Here is a 20,951-nt window from a genome sequence, read left to right as displayed (position 1 = left end):
TTTATAGATCTTGCTACACGTGAAATTGGTTTGAGCATGGGACAAAAAGCAATTAAAGGGAAAAAATTTAGATTCAAAGGTAAACCTTGGTTCAGTGGACTAGCTTAGGACGCGTGTGCAAATACTCGACTAACTCAGGGGTTCAAAGCGCCACCAACTTTAAGCAGGTAAAAAGTTGGAAACCTTTCTGATGTTCCGACAGTCCCCTGGCCTAAAGTACAACAAAATACACCAAATTACTATTACTTACGTGACAATGCAGCCGGTGAACTAAGTCTATTGCCAATTATATGTTGATAATTGGCTTATTTAAAGGCCCTGTGACTTGTACATTAAAACAAAGTGGTAAAAAGAGATTCAATGACGTATATTGAATAAATAATAAATTGGGTCGGTCCCAATACAATCAAAAAAATAAAATAAAAAATGATCAATTAAATAAATAGAGTTAAAAATTAGAGATAGATCTGAGCGATTTGGCTAGCACAATCTAGCAATACTATTTTCCTGATGGCTTTTATAGATATTTAAAATATATTTACGATAGGGGAAAAATCAGGGTGGTTAGTCAAAGGTAAGGGAGCTTGCCTGTCAACCTTCGGTGAACCAAACTGCTCCACTGGGAGTTCAACTCAGTTCAGTCTCGGGAGGTTTTCTATGGCTTGGAAGACTGCTCAGTAACAGCCCCCAGAAGTATGGAACTTGGTGGCCTACTCTGGACTACAATTTGAATCCGCGTGGATGAAGCCTCACAGAAGAACCCTTTCAGGTGGTCAAAGCCTCACCGAAGAACCCTTTTAAAGCAAAGAACGAATAAGGCCCTGGCTTTCTCCAAAAACCCTACAGCTACCTTTCTGATGGTCGAAAGGGTAGTTTTTCTCTCCTCCCTGCCCCCAAATCGGCTACAAATTTGGCACAAAACCTGCACAAGCACATTTCCATAAGATTACAACCCTTGACCAAGAAAGGAAAACTTACCCCAGCTGCAAATTATGAGGACCAAACAAATCCGCCTGAAGCGACAACAGACCACACAAAATCCTCACTAGATGAGTTCAACAAAATGGTGGCTCTGGTTTGCTGTTGGTCTCACCACTCACAGCAAGGTCACTGGTCAAAGGGAGCCAAAATGGCTTCCCCCCGAGCTTAAATAGCCAGGGACACAACCGGAAGTCAGGTGGGGAAATTAACTACGCTAGAATATTCTAAAAACCAATTTGCAACAAGAAACAGTAAAAGAAAAGCCAGATCAAAACACACTGACAGCCGAACTGAAGCTGACAGACAGAACTCTGACAGCGACAGCCCGCTGACAGCAGTGAAACGAATTTAACCAACCAAAAAAGAAGAGAAGAGATAAGACACCTGTAACGCCATCTATTAACGGATTTGAAAATTTAAGATATAAACAAACATAAAGAGGTAAACAGTAGTAAACAAACCAAATTAAGCAACATGAATTAATGAATTACAAAAACCACCAGGTAAGTCCCTAAGGAGAAAATTGAACCGTAACAATCTTATCTGAAGAACATAATGGAAATTACAAAACACTATTGATTCATGGTGTCGTACAGCACGATTCCATAACCACCAATCCTTATCGCGTTGATTAACAACTCCAGTAATATTTTGGACACGCTTGTCAACTGGAGCTTCATAGAAATCATTCACTTCCTTTATTCTTAATGTCACGTCAATATTTGGATTATAAGTGCAACATCTATACGTCTCACTTACGACATCTTCTCCTATTTCGTCTTCTAAGGCGCTGTCGTTATTATTTTGGTTTTCTTCTCATAATAACAAGAAAAATTTAAATTATAAGCGTTTGTAGCTTTACAACACACATCGCAATTTATATGAAAAAAGTCATGTTCATGCACTAGCAAAAAACACACTCCCTTGTAGTGATAAGCAACTTTTTTGTAAAACTCATCAACAAAACCTTCATGACATTCAATGCAAATATTCATAATTAAATTTATAGATCTTATCTGAAGAACATAATGGAAATTACAAAACACTATTGATTCATGGTGTCGTACAGCACGATTCCATAACCACCAATCCTTATCGCGTTGATTAACCACTCCAGTAATAATTTGGACACGGTTGTCAACTGGAGCTTCATAGAAATCATTCACTTCCTTTATTCTTAATGTCACGTCAATATTTGGATTATAAGTGCAACATCTATACGTCTCACTTACGACGTCTTCTCCTATTTCGTCTTCTAAGGCGCTGTCGTTATTATTTTGGTTTTCTTCTCCCAATAACAAGAAAAATTTAAATTATAAGCGTTTGTAGTTTTACAACACACATAGCAATTCATATGAAAAAAGTCATGTTCATGTACTAGCAAAAAAGACACTCCCTTGTAGTGATAAGCTACTTTTTTGTAAAACTCATCAACAAAACCTTCATGACATTCAATGCAAATATTCATAATTAAATTTATAGATCTTATCTGAAGAACATAATGGAAATTACAAAACACTATTGATTCATGGTGTCGTACAGCACGATTCCATAACCACCAATCCTTATCGCGTTGATTAACAACTCCAGTAATAATTTGGACACGCTTGTCAACTGGAGCTTCATAGAAATCATTCACTTCAGGATTTATTCTTAATATCACGTCAATATTTGGATTATAAGTGCAACAGCTGTACGTCTCACTTACGACATCTTCTCCTATTTCGTCTTCTAAGGCGCTGTCGTTATTATTTTGGTTTTCTTCTCCGAATAACAAGAAAAATTTAAATTATAAGCGTTTGTAGCTTTACAATACATATCGCAATTCATATGAAAAAGTCATGTTCATGCACTAGCAAAAATAACACTCCCTTGTAGTGATAAGCTACTTTTTTGTAAAACTCATCAACAAAACCTTCATGACATTCAATGCAAATATTCATAATTAAATTTATAGATCTTATCTCAAGAACATAATGGAAATTACAAAACACTATTGATTTATGGTGTCGTACAGCACGATTCCATAACCACCAATCCTTATCGCGTTGATTAACAACTCCAGTAATAATTTGGACACGCTTGTCAACTGGAGCTTCATAGAAATCATTCGCTTCCTTTATTCTTAATGTCACGTCAATATTTGGATTATAAGTGCAACAGCTATACGTCTCACTTACGACATCTTCTCCTACTTCGTCTTCTAAGGCGCTGTCGTTATTATTTTGGTTTTCTTCTCATAATAACAAGAAAAATTTAAATTATAAGCGTTTGTAGCTTTACAACACACATCGCAATTTATATGAAAAAAGTCATGTTCATGCACTAGCAAAAAAGGCACTCCCTTGTAGTGATAAGTAACTTTTCTGTAAAACTCATCATTAAAACCTTCAAGACATTCAATGCAAATATTCATAATTAAATTTATAGATCTTATCTGAAGAACATAATGAAAATTACAAAACACTATTGATTCATGGTGTCGTACAGCACGATTCCATAACCACCAATCCTTATCGCGTTGATTAACAACTCCAGTAATATTTTGGACACGCTTGTCAAGTGGAGCTTCATAGAAATCATTCGCTTCCTTTATTCTTAATGTCACGTCAATATTTGGATTATAAGTGCAACAGCTATACGTCTCACTTACGACATCTTCTCCTATTTCGCCTTCTAAGGCGCTGTCGTTATTATTTTGGTTTTCTTCTCCCAATAACAAGAAACATTTCAATTATAAGCGTTTGTAGCTTTACAACACACATCGCAATTCATATGAAACAGTCATGTTCATGCACTAGCAAAAATAACACTCCCTTGTAGTGATAAGCAACTTTTTTGTAAAACTCATCAACAAAACCTTCATGACATTCAATGCAAATATTCATAATTAAATTTATAGATCTTATCTCAAGAACATAATGGAAATTACAAAACACTATTGATTCATGGTGTCGTACAGCACGATTCCATAACCACCAATCCTTATCGCGTTGATTAACAACTCCACTAATATTTTGGACACGCTTGTCAACTGGAGCTTCATAGAAATCATTCACTTCAGGATTTATTCTTAATATCACGTCAATATTTGGATTATAAGTGCAACAGCTATACGTTTCACTTACGACATGTTCTCCTATTTCGTCTTCTAAGGCGCTGTCGTTATTATTTTGGTTTTCTTCTCCCAATAACAAGAAAAATTTAAATTATAAGCGTTTGTAGTTTTACAACACACATCGCAATTCATATGAAAAAAGTCATGTTCATGCACTAACAAAAAAGACACTCCCTTGTAGTGATAAGCTACTTTTTTGTAAAACTCATCAACAAAACCTTCATGACATTCAATGCAAATATTCATAATTAAATTTATAAATCTTATCTGAAGAACATAATGGAAATTACAAAACACTATTGATTCATGGTGTCGTACAGCACGATTCCATAACCACCAATCCTTATCGCGTTGATTAACAACTCCAGTAATATTTTGGACACGCTTGTCAACTGGAGCTTCATAGAAATCATTCGCTTCCTTTATTCTTAATGTCACGTCAATATTTGGATTATAAGTGCAACATCTATACGTCTCACTTACGACATCTTCTCCTATTTCGTCTTCTAAGGCGCTGTCGTTATTATTTTGGTTTTCTTCTCCCAATAACAAGAAAAATTTAAATTATAAGCGTTTGTAGTTTTACAACACACATCGCAATTCATATGAAAAAAGTCATGTTCATGCACTAGCAAAAAAGACACTCCCTTGTAGTGATAAGCTACTTTTTTGTAAAACTCATCAACAAAACCTTCATGACATTCAATGCAAATATTCATAATTAAATTTATAGATCTTATCTGAAGAACATAATGGAAATTACAAAACACTATTGATTCATGGTGTCGTACAGCACGATTCCATAACCACCAATCCTTATCGCGTTGATTAACAACTCCAGTAATATTTTGGACACGCTTGTCAACTGGAGCTTCATAGAAATCATTCGCTTCCTTTATTCTTAATGTCACGTCAATATTTGGATTATAAGTGCAACAGCTATACGTCTCACTTACGACATCTTCTCCTACTTCGTCTTCTAAGGCGCTGTCGTTATTATTTTGGTTTTCTTCTCATAATAACAAGAAAAATTTAAATTATAAGCGTTTGTAGCTTTACAACACACATCGCAATTTATATGAAAAAAGTCATGTTCATGCACTAGCAAAAAAGGCACTCCCTTGTAGTGATAAGTAACTTTTCTGTAAAACTCATCATTAAAACCTTCAAGACATTCAATGCAAATATTCATAATTAAATTTATAGATCTTATCTGAAGAACATAATGAAAATTACAAAACACTATTGATTCATGGTGTCGTACAGCACGATTCCATAACCACCAATCCTTATCGCGTTGATTAACAACTCCAGTAATATTTTGGACACGCTTGTCAACTGGAGCTTCATAGAAATCATTCGCTTCCTTTATTCTTAATGTCACGTCAATATTTGGATTATAAGTGCAACAGCTATACGTCTCACTTACGACATCTTCTCCTATTTCGCCTTCTAAGGCGCTGTCGTTATTATTTTGGTTTTCTTCTCCCAATAACAAGAAAAATTTCAATTATAAGCGTTTGTAGCTTTACAACACACATCGCAATTCATATGAAACAGTCATGTTCATGCACTAGCAAAAATAACACTCCCTTGTAGTGATAAGCAACTTTTTTGTAAAACTCATCAACAAAACCTTCATGACATTCAATGCAAATATTCATAATTAAATTTATAGATCTTATCTCAAGAACATAATGGAAATTACAAAACACTATTGATTCATGGTGTCGTACAGCACGATTCCATAACCACCAATCCTTATCGCGTTGATTAACAACTCCAGTAATAATTTGGACACGCTTGTCAACTGGAGCTTCATAGAAATCATTCGCTTCCTTTATTCTTAATGTCACGTCAATATTTGGATTATAAGTGCAACAGCTATACGTCTCACTTACGACATCTTCTCCTATTTCGTCTTCTAAGGCGCTGTCGTTATTATTTTGGTTTTCTTCTCCCAATAACAAGAAAAATTTCAATTATAAGCGTTTGTAGCTTTACAACACACATCGCAATTCATATGAAACAGTCATGTTCATGCACTAGCAAAAATAACACTCCCTTGTAGTGATAAGCAACTTTTTTGTAAAACTCATCAACAAAACCTTCATGACATTCAATGCAAATATTCATAATTAAATTTATAGATCTTATCTCAAGAACATAATGGAAATTACAAAACACTATTGATTCATGGTGTCGTACAGCACGATTCCATAACCACCAATCCTTATCGCGTTGATTAACAACTCCACTAATATTTTGGACACGCTTGTCAACTGGAGCTTCATAGAAATCATTCACTTCAGGATTTATTCTTAATATCACGTCAATACTTGGATTATAAGTGCAACAGCTATACGTCTCACTTACGACATCTTCTCCTATTTCGCCTTCTAAGGCGCTGTCGTTACTATTTTGGTTTTCTTCTCCCAATAACAAGAAAAATTTAAATTATAAGCGTTTGTAGCTTTACAACACACATCGCAATTTATATGAAAAAAGTCATGTTCATGCACTAGCAAAAAACACACTCCCTTGTAGTGATAAGCAACTTTTTTGTAAAACTCATCAACAAAACCTTCATGACATTCAATGCAAATATTCATAATTAAATTTATAGATCTTATCTGAAGAACATAATGGAAATTACAAAACACTATTGATTCATGGTGTCGTACAGCACGATTCCATAACCACCAATCCTTATCGCGTTGATTAACAACTCCACTAATATTTTGGACACGCTTGTCAACTGGAGCTTCATAGAAATCATTCACTTCAGGATTTATTCTTAATATCACGTCAATACTTGGATTATAAGTGCAACAGCTATACGTCTCACTTACGACATCTTCTCCTATTCCGCCTTCTAAGGCGCTGTCGTTACTATTTTGGTTTTCTTCTCCCAATAACAAGAAAAATTTAAATTATAAGCGTTTGTAGCTTTACAACACACATCGCAATTTATATGAAAAAAGTCATGTTCATGCACTAGCAAAAAACACACTCCCTTGTAGTGATAAGCAACTTTTTTGTAAAACTCATCAACAAAACCTTCATGACATTCAATGCAAATATTCATAATTAAATTTATAGATCTTATCTGAAGAACATAATGGAAATTACAAAACACTATTGATTCATGGTGTCGTACAGCACGATTCCATAACCACCAATCCTTATCGCGTTGATTAACAACTCCAGTAATATTTTGGACACGCTTGTCAACTGGAGCTTCATAGACATCATTCACTTCAGGATTTATTCTTAATATCACGTCAATATTTGGATTAAAAGTGCAACAGCTATACGTCTCACTTACGACATGTTCTCCTTATTCGTCTTCTAAGGCGCTGTCGTTATTATTTTGGTTTTCTTCTCCCAATAACAAGAAAAATTTAAATTATAAGCGTTTGTAGTTTTACAACACACATCGCAATTCATATGAAAAAAGTCATGTTCATGCACTAACAAAAAAGACACTCCCTTGTAGTGATAAGCTACTTTTTTGTAAAACTCATCAACAAAACCTTCATGACATTCAATGCAAATATTCATAATTAAATTTATAGATCTTATCTGCAGAACATAATGGAAATTACAAAACACTATTGATTCATGGTGTCGTACAGCACGATTCCATAACCACCAATCCTTATCGCGTTGATTAACAACTCCAGTAATAATTTGGACACGCTTGTCAACTGGAGCTTCATAGAAATCATTCGCTTCCTTTATTCTTAATGTCACGTCAATATTTGGATTATAAGTGCAACAGCTATACGTCTCACTTACGACATCTTCTCCTATTTCGTCTTCTAAGGCGCTGTCGTTATTATTTTGGTTTTCTTCTCCCAATAACAAGAAAAAATTCAATTATAAGCGTTTGTAGCTTTACAACACACATCGCAATTCATATGAAACAGTCATGTTCATGCACTAGCAAAAATAACACTCCCTTGTAGTGATAAGCTACTTTTTTGTAAAACTCATCAACAAAACCTTCATGACATTCAATGCAAATATTCATAATTAAATTTATAGATCTTATCTCAAGAACATAATGGAAATTACAAAACACTATTGATTCATGGTGTCGTACAGCACGATTCCATAACCACCAATCCTTATCGCGTTGATTAACAACTCCAGTAATAATTTGGACACGCTTGTCAACTGGAGCTTCATAGAAATCATTCGCTTCCTTTATTCTTAATGTCACGTCAATATTTGGATTATAAGTGCAACAGCTATACGTCTCACTTACGACATCTTCTCCTATTTCGTCTTCTAAGGCGCTGTCGTTATTATTTTGGTTTTCTTCTCCCAATAACAAGAAAAATTTCAATTATAAGCGTTTGTAGCTTTACAACACACATCGCAATTCATATGAAACAGTCATGTTCATGCACTAGCAAAAATAACACTCCCTTGTAGTGATAAGCAACTTTTTTGTAAAACTCATCATCAAAACCTTCATGACATTCAATGCAAATATTCATAATTAAATTTATAGATCTTATCTCAAGAACATAATGGAAATTACAAAACACTATTGATTCATGGTGTCGTACAGCACGATTCCATAACCACCAATCCTTATCGCGTTGATTAACAACTCCACTAATATTTTGGACACGCTTGTCAACTGGAGCTTCATAGAAATCATTCACTTCAGGATTTATTCTTAATATCACGTCAATACTTGGATTATAAGTGCAACAGCTATACGTCTCACTTACGACATCTTCTCCTATTTCGCCTTCTAAGGCGCTGTCGTTACTATTTTGGTTTTCTTCTCCCAATAACAAGAAAAATTTAAATTATAAGCGTTTGTAGCTTTACAACACACATCGCAATTTATATGAAAAAAGTCATGTTCATGCACTAGCAAAAAACACACTCCCTTGTAGTGATAAGCAACTTTTTTGTAAAACTCATCAACAAAACCTTCATGACATTCAATGCAAATATTCATAATTAAATTTATAGATCTTATCTGAAGAACATAATGGAAATTACAAAACACTATTGATTCATGGTGTCGTACAGCACGATTCCATAACCACCAATCCTTATCGCGTTGATTAACAACTCCAGTAATATTTTGGACACGCTTGTCAACTGGAGCTTCATAGACATCATTCACTTCAGGATTTATTCTTAATATCACGTCAATATTTGGATTAAAAGTGCAACAGCTATACGTCTCACTTACGACATGTTCTCCTTATTCGTCTTCTAAGGCGCTGTCGTTATTATTTTGGTTTTCTTCTCCCAATAACAAGAAAAATTTAAATTATAAGCGTTTGTAGTTTTACAACACACATCGCAATTCATATGGAAAAAGTCATGTTCATGCACTAACAAAAAAGACACTCCCTTGTAGTGATAAGCTACTTTTTTTGTAAAACTCATCAACAAAACCTTCATGACATTCAATGCAAATATTCATAATTAAATTTATAGATCTTATCTGCAGAACATAATGGAAATTACAAAACACTATTGATTCATGGTGTCGTACAGCACGATTCCATAACCACCAATCCTTATCGCGTTGATTAACAACTCCAGTAATATTTTGGACACGCTTGTCAACTGGAGCTTCATAGAAATCATTCGCTTCCTTTATTCTTAATGTCACGTCAATATTTGGATTATAAGTGCAACAGCTATACGTCTCACTTACGACATCTTCTCCTATTTCGTCTTCTAAGGCGCTGTCGTTATTATTTTGGTTTTCTTCTCCCAATAACAAGAAAAAATTCAATTATAAGCGTTTGTAGCTTTACAACACACATCGCAATTCATATGAAACAGTCATGTTCATGCACTAGCAAAAATAACACTCCCTTGTAGTGATAAGCTACTTTTTTGTAAAACTCATCAACAAAACCTTCATGACATTCAATGCAAATATTCATAATTAAATTTATAGATCTTATCTCAAGAACATAATGGAAATTACAAAACACTATTGATTCATGGTGTCGTACAGCACGATTCCATAACCACCAATCCTTATCGCGTTGATTAACAACTCCAGTAATAATTTGGACACGCTTGTCAACTGGAGCTTCATAGAAATCATTCGCTTCCTTTATTCTTAATGTCACGTCAATATTTGGATTATAAGTGCAACAGCTATACGTCTCACTTACGACATCTTCTCCTATTTCGTCTTCTAAGGCGCTGTCGTTATTATTTTGGTTTTCTTCTCCCAATAACAAGAAAAATTTCAATTATAAGCGTTTGTAGCTTTACAACACACATCGCAATTCATATGAAACAGTCATGTTCATGCACTAGCAAAAATAACACTCCCTTGTAGTGATAAGCAACTTTTTTGTAAAACTCATCATCAAAACCTTCATGACATTCAATGCAAATATTCATAATTAAATTTATAGATCTTATCTCAAGAACATAATGGAAATTACAAAACACTATTGATTCATGGTGTCGTACAGCACGATTCCATAACCACCAATCCTTATCGCGTTGATTAACAACTCCAGTAATATTTTGGACACGCTTGTCAACTGGAGCTTCATAGACATCATTCACTTCAGGATTTATTCTTAATATCACGTCAATATTTGGATTAAAAGTGCAACAGCTATACGTCTCACTTACGACATGTTCTCCTTATTCGTCTTCTAAGGCGCTGTCGTTATTATTTTGGTTTTCTTCTCCCAATAACAAGAAAAATTTAAATTATAAGCGTTTGTAGTTTTACAACACACATCGCAATTCATATGGAAAAAGTCATGTTCATGCACTAACAAAAAAGACACTCCCTTGTAGTGATAAGCTACTTTTTTTGTAAAACTCATCAACAAAACCTTCATGACATTCAATGCAAATATTCATAATTAAATTTATAGATCTTATCTGCAGAACATAATGGAAATTACAAAACACTATTGATTCATGGTGTCGTACAGCACGATTCCATAACCACCAATCCTTATCGCGTTGATTAACAACTCCAGTAATATTTTGGACACGCTTGTCAACTGGAGCTTCATAGAAATCATTCGCTTCCTTTATTCTTAATGTCACGTCAATATTTGGATTATAAGTGCAACAGCTATACGTCTCACTTACGACATCTTCTCCTATTTCGTCTTCTAAGGCGCTGTCGTTATTATTTTGGTTTTCTTCTCCCAATAACAAGAAAAAATTCAATTATAAGCGTTTGTAGCTTTACAACACACATCGCAATTCATATGAAACAGTCATGTTCATGCACTAGCAAAAATAACACTCCCTTGTAGTGATAAGCTACTTTTTTGTAAAACTCATCAACAAAACCTTCATGACATTCAATGCAAATATTCATAATTAAATTTATAGATCTTATCTCAAGAACATAATGGAAATTACAAAACACTATTGATTCACGGTGTCGTACAGCACGATTCCATAACCACCAATCCTTATCGCGTTGATTAACAACTCCAGTAATAATTTGGACACGCTTGTCAACTGGAGCTTCATAGAAATCATTCGCTTCCTTTATTCTTAATGTCACGTCAATATTTGGATTATAAGTGCAACAGCTATACGTCTCACTTACGACATCTTCTCCTATTTCGTCTTCTAAGGCGCTGTCGTTATTATTTTGGTTTTCTTCTCCCAATAACAAGAAAAATTTCAATTATAAGCGTTTGTAGCTTTACAACACACATCGCAATTCATATGAAACAGTCATGTTCATGCACTAGCAAAAATAACACTCCCTTGTAGTGATAAGCAACTTTTTTGTAAAACTCATCATCAAAACCTTCATGACATTCAATGCAAATATTCATAATTAAATTTATAGATCTTATCTCAAGAACATAATGGAAATTACAAAACACTATTGATTCATGGTGTCGTACAGCACGATTCCATAACCACCAATCCTTATCGCGTTGATTAACAACTCCAGTAATATTTTGGACACGCTTGTCAACTGGAGCTTCATAGACATCATTCACTTCAGGATTTATTCTTAATATCACGTCAATATTTGGATTAAAAGTGCAACAGCTATACGTCTCACTTACGACATGTTCTCCTTATTCGTCTTCTAAGGCGCTGTCGTTATTATTTTGGTTTTCTTCTCCCAATAACAAGAAAAATTTAAATTATAAGCGTTTGTAGTTTTACAACACACATCGCAATTCATATGGAAAAAGTCATGTTCATGCACTAACAAAAAAGACACTCCCTTGTAGTGATAAGCTACTTTTTTTGTAAAACTCATCAACAAAACCTTCATGACATTCAATGCAAATATTCATAATTAAATTTATAGATCTTATCTGCAGAACATAATGGAAATTACAAAACACTATTGATTCATGGTGTCGTACAGCACGATTCCATAACCACCAATCCTTATCGCGTTGATTAACAACTCCAGTAATATTTTGGACACGCTTGTCAACTGGAGCTTCATAGAAATCATTCGCTTCCTTTATTCTTAATGTCACGTCAATATTTGGATTATAAGTGCAACATCTATACGTCTCACTTACGACATCTTCTCCTATTTCGCCTTCTAAGGCGCTGTCGTTATTATTTTGGTTTTCTTCTCCCAATAACAAGAAAAATTTCAATTATAAGCGTTTGTAGCTTTACAACACACATCGCAATTCATATGAAACAGTCATGTTCATGCACTAGCAAAAATAACACTCCCTTGTAGTGATAAGCAACTTTTTTGTAAAACTCATCAACAAAACCTTCATGACATTCAATGCAAATATTCATAATTAAATTTATAGATCTTATCTCAAGAACATAATGGAAATTACAAAACACTATTGATTCATGGTGTCGTACAGCACGATTCCATAACCACCAATCCTTATCGCGTTGATTAACAACTCCACTAATATTTTGGACACGCTTGTCAACTGGAGCTTCATAGAAATCATTCACTTCAGGATTTATTCTTAATATCACGTCAATATTTGGATTATAAGTGCAACAGCTATACGTTTCACTTACGACATGTTCTCCTATTTCGTCTTCTAAGGCGCTGTCGTTATTATTTTGGTTTTCTTCTCCCAATAACAAGAAAAATTTAAATTATAAGCGTTTGTAGTTTTACAACACACATCGCAATTCATATGAAAAAAGTCATGTTCATGCACTAACAAAAAAGACACTCCCTTGTAGTGATAAGCTACTTTTTTGTAAAACTCATCAACAAAACCTTCATGACATTCAATGCAAATATTCATAATTAAATTTATAAATCTTATCTGAAGAACATAATGGAAATTACAAAACACTATTGATTCATGGTGTCGTACAGCACGATTCCATAACCACCAATCCTTATCGCGTTGATTAACAACTCCAGTAATATTTTGGACACGCTTGTCAACTGGAGCTTCATAGACATCATTCACTTCAGGATTTATTCTTAATATCACGTCAATATTTGGATTAAAAGTGCAACAGCTATACGTCTCACTTACGACATGTTCTCCTTATTCGTCTTCTAAGGCGCTGTCGTTATTATTTTGGTTTTCTTCTCCCAATAACAAGAAAAATTTAAATTATAAGCGTTTGTAGTTTTACAACACACATCGCAATTCATATGAAAAAAGTCATGTTCATGCACTAACAAAAAAGACACTCCCTTGTAGTGATAAGCTACTTTTTTGTAAAACTCATCAACAAAACCTTCATGACATTCAATGCAAATATTCATAATTAAATTTATAGATCTTATCTGCAGAACATAATGGAAATTACAAAACACTATTGATTCATGGTGTCGTACAGCACGATTCCATAACCACCAATCCTTATCGCGTTGATTAACAACTCCAGTAATAATTTGGACACGCTTGTCAACTGGAGCTTCATAGAAATCATTCGCTTCCTTTATTCTTAATGTCACGTCAATATTTGGATTATAAGTGCAACAGCTATACGTCTCACTTACGACATCTTCTCCTATTTCGTCTTCTAAGGCGCTGTCGTTATTATTTTGGTTTTCTTCTCCCAATAACAAGAAAAAATTCAATTATAAGCGTTTGTAGCTTTACAACACACATCGCAATTCATATGAAACAGTCATGTTCATGCACTAGCAAAAATAACACTCCCTTGTAGTGATAAGCAACTTTTTTGTAAAACTCATCAACAAAACCTTCATGACATTCAATGCAAATATTCATAATTAAATTTATAGATCTTATCTCAAGAACATAATGGAAATTACAAAACACTATTGATTCATGGTGTCGTACAGCACGATTCCATAACCACCAATCCTTATCGCGTTGATTAACAACTCCAGTAATATTTTGGACACGCTTGTCAACTGGAGCTTCATAGAAATCATTCACTTCAGGATTTATTCTTAATATCACGTCAATATTTGGATTATAAGTGCAACAGCTATACGTTTCACTTACGACATGTTCTCCTATTTCGTCTTCTAAGGCGCTGTCGTTATTATTTTGGTTTTCTTCTCCCAATAACAAGAAAAATTTAAATTATAAGCGTTTGTAGTTTTACAACACACATCGCAATTCATATGAAAAAAGTCATGTTCATGCACTAACAAAAAAGACACTCCCTTGTAGTGATAAGCTACTTTTTTGTAAAACTCATCAACAAAACCTTCATGACATTCAATGCAAATATTCATAATTAAATTTATAAATCTTATCTGAAGAACATAATGGAAATTACAAAACACTATTGATTCATGGTGTCGTACAGCACGATTCCATAACCACCAATCCTTATCGCGTTGATTAACAACTCCAGTAATAATTTGGACACGCTTGTCAACTGGAGCTTCATAGAAATCATTCGCTTCCTTTATTCTTAATGTCACGTCAATATTTGGATTATAAGTGCAACAGCTATACGTCTCACTTACGACATCTTCTCCTACTTCGTCTTCTAAGGCGCTGTCGTTATTATTTTGGTTTTCTTCTCATAATAACAAGAAAAATTTAAATTATAAGCGTTTGTAGCTTTACAACACACATCGCAATTTATATGAAAAAAGTCATGTTCATGCACTAGCAAAAAAGGCACTCCCTTGTAGTGATAAGTAACTTTTCTGTAAAACTCATCATTAAAACCTTCAAGACATTCAATGCAAATATTCATAATTAAATTTATAGATCTTATCTGAAGAACATAATGAAAATTACAAAACACTATTGATTCATGGTGTCGTACAGCACGATTCCATAACCACTAATCCTTATCGCGTTGATTAACAACTCCACTAATATTTTGGACACGCTTGTCAACTGGAGCTTCATAGAAATCATTCACTTCAGGATTTATTCTTAATATCACGTCAATATTTGGATTATAAGTGCAACAGCTATACGTTTCACTTACGACATGTTCTCCTATTTCGTCTTCTAAGGCGCTGTCGTTATTATTTTGGTTTTCTTCTCCCAATAACAAGAACAATTTAAATTATAAGCGTTTGTAGTTTTACAACACACATCGCAATTCATATGAAAAAAGTCATGTTCATGCACTAACAAAAAAGACACTCCCTTGTAGTGATAAGCTACTTTTTTGTAAAACTCATCAACAAAACCTTCATGACATTCAATGCAAATATTCATAATTAAATTTATAGATCTTATCTGAAGAACATAATGGAAATTACAAAACACTATTGATTCATGGTGTCGTACAGCACGATTCCATAACCACCAATCCTTATCGCGTTGATTAACAACTCCAGTAATATTTTGGACACGCTTGTCAACTGGAGCTTCATAGAAATCATTCGCTTCCTTTATTCTTAATGTCACGTCAATATTTGGATTATAAGTGCAACATCTATACGTCTCACTTACGACATCTTCTCCTATTTCGTCTTCTAAGGCGCTGTCGTTATTATTTTGGTTTTCTTCTCCCAATAACAAGAAAAATTTAAATTATAAGCGCTTGTAGTTTTACAACACACATCGCAATTCATATGAAAAAAGTCATGTTCATGCACTAGCAAAAAAGACACTCCCTTGTAGTGATAAGCTACTTTTTTGTAAAACTCATCAACAAAACCTTCATGACATTCAATGCAAATATTCATAATTAAATTTATAGATCTTATCTGAAGAACATAATGCAAATTACAAAACACTATTGATTCATGGTGTCGTACAGCATGATTCCATAACCACCAATCCTTATCGCGTTGATTAACAACTCCAGTAATAATTTGGACACGCTTGTCAACTGGAGCTTCATAGAAATCATTCGCTTCCTTTATTCTTAATGTCACGTCAATATTTGGATTATAAGTGCAACAGCTATACGTCTCACTTACGACATCTTCTCCTATTTCGTCTTCTAAGGCGCTGTCGTTATTATTTTGGTTTTCTTCTCCCAATAACAAGAAAAATTTCAATTATAAGCGTTTGTAGCTTTACAACACACATCGCAATTCATATGAAACAGTCATGTTCATGCACTAGCAAAAATAACACTCCCTTGTAGTGATAAGCAACTTTTTTGTAAAACTCATCAACAAAACCTTCATGACATTCAATGCAAATATTCGTAATTAAATTTATAGATCTTATCTCAAGAACATAATGGAAATTACAAAACACTATTGATTCATGGTGTCGTACAGCACGATTCCATAACCACCAATCCTTATCGCGTTGATTAACAACTCCAGTAATAATTTGGACACGCTTGTCAACTGGAGCTTCATAGAAATCATTCGCTTCCTTTATTCTTAATGTCACGTCAATATTTGGATTATAAGTGCAACAGCTATACGTCTCACTTACGACATCTTCTCCTATTTCGTCTTCTAAGGCGCTGTCGTTATTATTTTGGTTTTCTTCTCCCAATAACAAGAAAAATTTCAATTATAAGCGTTTGTAGCTTTACAACACACATCGCAATTCATATGAAACAGTCATGTTCATGCACTAGCAAAAATAACACTCCCTTGTAGTGATAAGCAACTTTTTTGTAAAACTCATCAACAAAACCTTCATGACATTCAATGCAAATATTCATAATTAAATTTATAGATCTTATCTCAAGAACATAATGGAAATTACAAAACACTATTGATTCATGGTGTCGTACAGCACGATTCCATAACCACCAATCCTTATCGCGTTGATTAACAACTCCAGTAATATTTTGGACACGCTTGTCAACTGGAGCTTCATAGAAATCATTCACTTCAGGATTTATTCTTAATATCACGTCAATATTTGGATTATAAGTGCAACAGCTATACGTTTCACTTACGACATGTTCTCCTATTTCGTCTTCTAAGGCGCTGTCGTTATTATTTTGGTTTTCTTCTCCCAATAACAAGAAAAATTTAAATTATAAGCGTTTGTAGTTTTACAACACACATCGCAATTCATATGAAAAAAGTCATGTTCATGCACTAACAAAAAAGACACTCCCTTGTAGTGATAAGCTACTTTTTTGTAAAACTCATCAACAAAACCTTCATGACATTCAATGCAAATATTCATAATTAAATTTATAAATCTTATCTGAAGAACATAATGGAAATTACAAAACACTATTGATTCATGGTGTCGTACAGCACGATTCCATAACCACCAATCCTTATCGCGTTGATTAACAACTCCAGTAATAATTTGGACACGCTTGTCAACTGGAGCTTCATAGAAATCATTCGCTTCCTTTATTCTTAATGTCACGTCAATATTTGGATTATAAGTGCAACAGCTATACGTCTCACTTAAGACATCTTCTTCTATTTCGTCTTCTAAGGCGCTGTCGTTATTATTTTGGTTTTCTTCTCCCAATAACAAGAAAAATTTAAATTATAAGCGTTTGTAGTTTTACAACACACATCGCAATTCATATGAAAAAAGTCATGTTCATGCACTAACAAAAAAGACACTCCCTTGTAGTGATAAGCTACTTTTTTGTAAAACTCATCAACAAAACCTTCATGACATTCAATGCAAATATTCATAATTAAATTTATAGATCTTATCTGAAGAACATAATGGAAATTACAAAACACTATTGATTCATGGTGTCGTACAGCACGATTCCATAACCACCAATCCTTATAGCGTTGATTAACAACTCCAGTAATATTTTGGACACGCTTGTCAACTGGAGCTTCATAGAAATCATTCACTTCAGGATTTATTCTTAATATCACGTCAATATTTGGATTATAAGTGCAACTGCTGTACGTCTCACTTACGACATCTTCTCCTATTTCGTCTTCTAAGGCGCTGTCGTTATTATTTTGGTTTTCTTCTCCCAATAACAAGAAAAATTTAAATTATAAGCGTTTGTAGCTTTACAACACACATCGCAATTTATATGAAAAAAGTCATGTTCATGCACTAGCAAAAAACACACTCCCTTGTAGTGATAAGCAACTTTTTTGTAAAACTCATCAACAAAACCTTCATGACATTCAATGCAAATATTCATAATTAAATTTATAGATCTTATCTGAAGAACATAATGGAAATTTCAAAACACTATTGATTCATGGTGTCGTACAGCACGATTCCATAACCACCAATCCTTATCGCGTTGATTAACAACTCTAGTAATATTTTGGAAACGCTTGTCAACTGGAGCTTCATAGACATCATTCGCTTCCTTTATTCTTAATGTCACGTCAATATTTGGATTATAAGTGCAACAGCTATACGTCTCACTTACGACATCTTCTCCTATTTCGTCTTCTAAGGCGCTGTCGTTATTATTTTGGTTTTCTTCTCCCAATAACAAGAAAAATTTAAATTATAAGCGTTTGTAGTTTTACAACACACATCGCAATTCATATGAAAAAAGTCGTGTTCATGCACTAGCAAAAAAGACACTCCCTTGTAGTGATAAGCAACTTTTTTGTAAAACTCATCAACAAAACCTTCATGACATTCAATGCAAATATTCATAATTAAATTTATAGATCTTGCTACACGTGAAATTGGTTTGAGCATGGGACAAAAAGCAATTAAAGGGAAAAAATTTAGATTCAAAGGTAAACCTTGGTTCAGTGGACTAGCTTAGGACGCGTGTGCAAATACTCGACTAACTCAGGGGTTCAAAGCGCCACCAACTTTAAGCAGGTAAAAAGTTGGAAACCTTTCTGATGTTCCGACAGTCCCCTGGCCCAAAGTACAACAAAATACACCAAATTACTATTACTTACGTGACAATGCAGCCGGTGAACTAAGTCTATTGCCAATTATATGTTGATAATTGGCTTATTTAAAGGCCCTGTGACTTGTACATTAAAACAAAGTGGTAAAAAGAGATTCAATGACGTATATTGAATAAATAATAAATTGGGTCGGTCCCAATACAATCAAAAAATAAAATAAAAAATGATCAATTAAATAAATAGAGTTAAAAATTAGAGATAGATCTGAGCGATTTGGCTAGCACAATCTAGCAATACTATTTTCCTGATGGCTTTTATAGATATTTAAAATATATTTACGATAGGGGAAAAATCAGGGTGGTTAGTCAAAGGTAAGGGAGCTTGCCTGTCAACCTTCGGTGAACCAAACTGCTCCACTGGGAGTTCAACTCAGTTCAGTCTCGGGAGGTTTTCTATGGCTTGGAAGACTGCTCAGTAACAGCCCCCAGAAGTATGGAACTTGGTGGCCTACTCTGGACTACAATTTGAATCCGCGTGGATGAAGCCTCACAGAAGAACCCTTTCAGGTGGTCAAAGCCTCACCGAAGAACCCTTTTAAAGCAAAGAACGAATAAGGCCCTGGCTTTCTCCAAAAACCCTACAGCTACCTTTCTGATGGTCGAAAGGGTAGTTTTTCTCTCCTCCCTGCCCCCAAATCGGCTACAAATTTGGCACAAAACCTGCACAAGCACATTTCCATAAGATTACAACCCTTGACCAAGAAAGGAAAACTTACCCCAGCTGCAAATTATGAGGACCAAACAAATCCGCCTGAAGCGACAACAGACCACACAAAATCCTCACTAGATGAGTTCAACAAAATGGTGGCTCTGGTTTGCTGTTGGTCTCACCACTCACAGCAAGGTCACTGGTCAAAGGGAGCCAAAATGGCTTCCCCCCGAGCTTAAATAGCCAGGGACACAACCGGAAGTCAGGTGGGGAAATTAACTACGCTAGAATATTCTAAAAACCAATTTGCAACAAGAAACAGTAAAAGAAAAGCCAGATCAAAACACACTGACAGCCGAACTGAAGCTGACAGACAGAACTCTGACAGCGACAGCCCGCTGACAGCAGTGAAACGAATTTAACCAACCAAAAAGAAGAGAAGAGATAAGACACCTGTAACGCCATCTATTAACGGATTTGAAAATTTAAGATATAAACAAACATAAAGAGGTAAACAGTAGTAAACAAACCAAATTAAGCAACATGAATTAATGAATTACAAAAACCACCAGGTAAGTCCCTAAGGAGAAAATTGAACCGTAACAATCTTATCTGAAGAACATAATGGAAATTACAAAACACTATTGATTCATGGTGTCGTACAGCACGATTCCATAACCACCAATCCTTATCGCGTTGATTAACAACTCCAGTAATATTTTGGACACGCTTGTCAACTGGAGCTTCATAGAAATCATTCACTTCCTTTATTCTTAATGTCACGTCAATATTTGGATTATAAGTGCAACATCTATACGTCTCACTTACGACATCTTCTCCTATTTCGTCTTCTAAGGCGCTGTCGTTATTATTTTGGTTTTCTTCTCATAATAACAAGAAAAATTTAAATTATAAGCGTTTGTAGCTTTACAACACACATCGCAATTTATATGAAAAAAGTCATGTTCATGCACTAGCAAAAAACACACTCCCTTG

General features: G+C 34.4%; 2 long non-coding RNA genes across 2 annotated transcripts; both read right to left on the bottom strand.

Moving 5' to 3' along the window:
- Window positions 1–346: 346 nt before the first annotated feature.
- LOC145737784 (uncharacterized) lies at window positions 347–1,353 on the bottom strand. The gene is made up of 3 exons (XR_014180481.1): window positions 979–1,353; window positions 851–922; window positions 347–794 (listed from the first exon to the last, which is right to left on the bottom strand). It is a non-coding gene; the product is annotated as an uncharacterized LOC145737784 (long non-coding RNA).
- Window positions 1,354–19,425: 18,072 nt separating this feature from the next.
- On the bottom strand, window positions 19,426–20,292 carry LOC145737521 (uncharacterized). The gene is made up of 3 exons (XR_014180412.1): window positions 20,023–20,292; window positions 19,895–19,966; window positions 19,426–19,838 (listed from the first exon to the last, which is right to left on the bottom strand). It is a non-coding gene; the product is annotated as an uncharacterized LOC145737521 (long non-coding RNA).
- Window positions 20,293–20,951: the final 659 nt, after the last annotated feature.

Source organism: Ips typographus, linkage group LG14 (assembly GCF_016097725.1).
Source record: "Ips typographus isolate SLU linkage group LG14, UJ_Ityp_2.0, whole genome shotgun sequence".
NCBI classification, from domain to species: Eukaryota; Metazoa; Arthropoda; class Insecta; order Coleoptera; family Curculionidae; genus Ips; species Ips typographus.
This window is presented reverse-complemented; position numbering and strand designations above follow the sequence as displayed.